Source organism: Lepidochelys kempii, chromosome 17, assembly GCF_965140285.1.
Source record: "Lepidochelys kempii isolate rLepKem1 chromosome 17, rLepKem1.hap1, whole genome shotgun sequence".
Classification (NCBI taxonomy): Eukaryota; Metazoa; Chordata; order Testudines; family Cheloniidae; genus Lepidochelys; species Lepidochelys kempii.
The window spans coordinates 4151959-4157384 of record NC_136396.1 but is presented as its reverse complement, the minus strand read 5'-3'; positions in this window follow the sequence as shown (position 1 = coordinate 4157384).

Sequence of the window (5426 nt, the reverse complement as noted above, 5' to 3'; positions counted from 1 at the left end):
TCCCTGGACTGCTCGACAGCAATGAGGGCAAAGAACACAGCCGTGCCCCAGACACCTCCCTACTTTGACTTCATCCCTCCCACTAAGGAAATTTGGCCCCAAGCCCAGCGTCAGCTGTATAGTATTTGCAAGAACACACACACACATTTTTATATGTAATTGTGGGCCTTTAATATTTAGTTGCCAATTATTTTCTTGCCTGTGGTTTCTGGCAGATTCTACAAAGTCCAAAGTACATTGGCCCAGATCCTGAAAGGTATTAAATGCCTAACTCCTGCTGGAATTAATGGGAGTTAGATGCCTAAATACCTTTTAGGATCTGGGCCACTGTTCCCACCTTGAGCTCCTCAACATCTCAGTTCCCTCTCTCCTTAAAATCTTAACTCCAATCCCTCCAGGTCTCAGTCCATCTCACTTGATTTCCTTGCTGCATCTCAGAGAACTTTCTTTCACTGCACCTATGTCCGAGAGAGGAGATTTAAGGAAGAGGGGATGGGCAGAGAGGGTAAAGAAGATAAAGACAGGAAAGGAAAGAAATGTTATGATTTCGAGGAGGGAAGATTACAAGGAATCTCCATACACCTCTAGCAACATCTGATCCAGTCATCTGTAAACCTGTTTCCTAAGGGGTTTCTGCTCTCAAAGATAAACTTTTGAATTCTCCATTTCAGTTTTGGTTTTGTTGTTTTTTGGGGGGTGAGAGGGTTTGAAGGAAAAGTAAAAAGAAAAGGAGTACTTGTGGCACCTTAGAGACTAACCAATTTATTTGAGCATGAGCTTTCGTGAGCTACAGCTCACTTCATCAGATGTTTACCGTGGAAACTGCAGCAGACTTTATATACACACAGAAATCATGAAACAATACTTGAAATACATGAAACAAAACAAAAATTCATGATTTCTGTGTGTATATAAAGTCTGCTGCAGTTTCCACGGTAAACATCTGATGAAGTGAGCTGTAGCTCACGAAAGCTCATGCTCAAATAAATTGGTTAGTCTCTAAGGTGCCACAAGTACTCCTTTTCTTTTTGCGAATACAGACTAACACGGCTGTTCCTCTGAAACCTGAAGGAAAAGTAGTTTCCATTGAGATCATGTGAGAAGAGTCCATCTGGGCAATGCCCATCGGCTTCATTCTGAATGACTGACTGCCAGGCCGGTGAAAGAATGAACTTCCCAAAGCAGACAGGTGCACAAACAAAATCTCCCTCGAGCGAGTCCTCCCACATATTTTAACACCAAACTAGGTCAGGCAGGTTATTATATGTATTACCATGGCACCTCGCAGCCCCAGTGCGAGGTGCTATACAAACACACAACAAAGATGGGCTCCTGCTCCAAAGAGCAAACAAATCTGAACAGAAGATAAGAGACGACAGATGGATGCAGATAGACAGTGGGGGAATCCATGGAAACAATGAGACAGAGTGGGTCAGCATGGCAGGCGGTGGTCTCAGCACACCAAGAGCCTAACCCTTGTCAATCGTTTTGTAGGCATCACACGATTTGAAGGAGCAATTTGAAGGAGAATAATGAATGTGTTCGTTTTGTGGCTGTTTACGGGGAGCTCCTCCCAAGCACGAGTGCGTGTTTGAAAATTGAATGAGTGAGTGATTGAGGCTGCACCAAGGGCTGATCAGAGGCGGGAGCTGATGTTTCAGTATGGACTAAAAGAGATGACAGGGGTGGGGCTAGGTCTTGAAAGCAAAGACAAGCAGCATATGTTTGATGCAATAAAGAGGCAGCCAATGGAGGGATTCAAAGAGAAGGGTGACACGGTCACTGCAACAGGCTAGGAAAACGATCCTTGTAGCATCAAACCAAATGGTTCTGAGCAGGGCGAGACTGCATTTGTCAAGGCCACAAAAGCGTGTTCCAATCACCAGGATCTGAGATGATGAAAGCCTGGATGACAATTTTGGCTGGGTGGACGGATAGGAAAGGCCATCTCTTAGAGATGTTGTGCAGAAAGATTCTGCAAGACTTCAATGCAGCGTGGATGTGAGGACCACTATATAGAATAGGCTCTCCCCTGGCCTCTCACAAGCTGTGAGATTCTTTACATGTGGCTGATTGCTCTCAACAGTGTGACATTCTGCCCAGTTTTTGAAAACAAAGAAAATCAAAGAAATCACTTCCAGTGAGTAGTATGGGCAAAGGGCAAGTGACCTTTGTAAGCAGTGAGCCTTGGAACCAGCTTCCATTTGATATTGATCTGTTCACATGGTTCAAAAATATATGCAAACGCTTCTCTGACTTCTATTTGATGGCTGACGGTGAGGCAGCCAAGCTGTGAGGAATCCACAGGCTTGTGGACACTCCACAGACAGGACACATAATGGCTTGGAGAATGCAGCATCCACTTATGTGCATGACTGGAAAGGGAAGGAATTTTCCCAATATGTTTTGGGCAATAAATCACCTAAACCACGTACAGTGAAAACACAGGCGGGGGCAAGGAATGCCTGGATTTCCCCACATAGCCAAAAAGTGCCTCCCTGTCCTTGGTGAGCCTTGACATGTGCTGGGGCCACGAGGCCAGAGTAAGGAGCTTGAAGCACCTGGCCAAAGTCGCATAGGGTGTTTTTTCAATTTTCCGTGTCCCCAGCCTCTGTATGGCATGTTCCTTTGTAATGCTAGGGAAACCTGCCAGTCCTGTTCAAACAAGATCACCCCAGTAGGCAGCTGCCTGAGCAGACTAACTTAAAGTCCAGTTAGGATTATGTAACATATTGACTCAAGTCCAGTGCACTCCATAGTCCCCTCAGGCTGGTGTGAAGCAGAGCTGTATGTTCATGTAAGAGGTCCTATTGCATAAAATTGTTAGTAACTCACCTTTGTACACCATCTTTAACCCCAATGGATCTCAAAGTCCTTCACTGATTGAAACTCCGAGTCTATACAGATGGATGACCACACCCACCACTGAGTTGCAGCCACCTCTGGGGGTTGAACACAAGCCCGTGAACTATGTACAGCAACATTATACAATAGTTTTTGATGGGAGGTAAATACTCCCAATAAACAGCTGAAAATGCACGTGTTTTGTGAGGGAGTAGCATGTAATCACCTTAACTGAAATTTGGCCAGGATGTTTGTTAAAAAGAGGTGCGTTAACTCAGTCACGTTCAGAGTGCATGCCAACGATCCAGAAGAGAATTGGGACAGGGCGTGACTTACTTTAGGTAAGTTTCTGAGCTGACTTGCTTTCTGTTGCTGTGCCCTGTCTGAACAGCTCATTTATAATTCTCGGATACCAAGGTTACTTGAAATTCTCCCCAAAGCATCAGTTACTACACATTGTCATATTTAGCATGGAAAAATCATAGGTTAAGGGGAGATTAGGCCCAGTTAGGACCCGAAATAGCTTTGTGGATAAGGGCCTTAGACAAGGTCTACACCTACAGATTAGGTTGCCTGACCTGCATGGTGCAGGGCTGTGAAAACTTTTGCGCCCCGTGCAGCAGTTGGGTCAACCTAACCCCCAGTGTAGAGGCAAGCAGGTCGATAGAAGACCTAGCTACTGCCTCTTGGGGAGGTGGATTACCTCCATGGACAGGAAAAAAACGGCCGTGGTTGTAGCAAGTGTCCGCACAACAGTGCTACAGCGGCCCAGCTGTGCTGCTGCAGTGCGGCCAGATTCTTAGTGCCTCAAAGGGCAGAGACGTTTGTTGCCAACATGCTAGGTAGATCAATCCAAAACCAAACCTAACATGGCTGTAGCTTTGCTAGGGTTGTTGGGCCATGGAACCTGTGTTAGTCTTGCCCACTAGGTGGTGGTAGAGTGCTACAGGTTCTCTCATTGATCTCACTACTGGCCCTAGTCAGGGCAGCAGCCTAACCCCAGCCAAGTTCTACAACTTTACTCCACCCTGGCTTTTGGCTCCCGCTGCCTGCCTCCATCCCTCCACGCTCCAAAGGTATCTAACATTTTGTGAGTTGTTTTTTTAGGGGACCGGGTGCAGAGGCAGGAAAGGGTTTTGTGGTTTTTATTGTAGTGAGTACATTGAAAAGCACCTGGAGACTAGCTCTGACCACAACAATCAAGCCACAGATCCTAATAGCTCCTTTGCCTAAGCAGCCCCCTTCTCCCATTTCTCTATTCAGAGGGTACCAGGCCCATTTCCATGTTATGTGGGGCAAAGGGATCCCGGATCAGTGTCATTCCATGCCGCACGCAGAGTCGGCTGCTTCCTGCCAACCCAGCTGGAGTCTTTGCCTCTGTCCAGTCAGCAGGCTTAGCTCATGAATCTGGCAGGCTGGGGACGTCTGCACATGAGCATTGCACAAGCCGTTGCATAAATCCAAATGGAGAGAGCTTGGAGTGGGAAAGATTGACGGGAGCAACTGCCAGCAGCTCCACAGGATGGAGAATCTGTAAGCCAAGGAAACTGCTTACATTCTGCGATTTGCACTAAGAGGAATGGTCACTGAGCTAGGGCTGGGCTGGCTTTTAGAGAACGCCCTACAGGACTTCAGAGTGAATGAAGATCTGAGTAGCTGAGACCGTGGCTTCCATGGAAGTTTCACCTGAATAAAGATTACAATATCAGACCTGTTGTAATACATATATCCCCAGAGCACCATCACAAACGTCCCTCCCCAGAGGCCCTGTCAGAATTCAGGCACCTCAGTTTAAACAGATTGGAGGGAAATTAGACAAGGAACTAATTCTGCTGCAGGCGGAGCAAAAGTCTTTCCCACGCCGATCAGACAATTATTATGGGCCTCTGGAGAAGGCCATGTAAAGTGCCCATTTGCAGTCAATGCTTCAGAGAGAGGGGATAGTGCAGTAGAAAAGGGAGTTTGTTTCTTATCTGTTTTTCCCCAGAGTGTCTTGAACAAGCGAGTCTGTTCCTTGGAATATAACTGACCCTTTAGCCCAGGCATATTATTAACATTACAGTAGTGCCTTGAGGCCCCTATGCTTGGCCCTGCACACAGGCTGAGACACAAACTGAATAGATAGGGCAGAGAAATGGTGGGAAGAGAAACAAAGGTGATGTGATAGAACCAAGGACAGAACTCAGGTCTCCTGACTCCCAGTCCAATGCCCTGTCTGCTAGACACCACACTAATGTTCTGCCATGCCTTGAGGGACAGTTGGGCTCAGTCACTGGTTTCCAGCAACTGGAATGCTAAAGAGGCAGCATGTTGAGTCCTTGGGGAAAGAGAAGGGCCCCAGGTGCCTCCCCACTGACCCCTCGAGCTGTTAAAGCATCAGCCACTGCAGATTACTGGGACGTGGATTTAGAAAGCATCCAGCATCTCTAGAGATCTGTGTAGCCCTCCTTGGGTGGCAGGCTGGTAAGACGGACATGTGATACAAGGAGAATGGGGGAATCCTTGAGTTGGAACATGACAAGAACACATGCTGGCTTTTTGAGGGCTTGCTCATGGTAGTTTCTCATGGCTAGCAGCTTGGG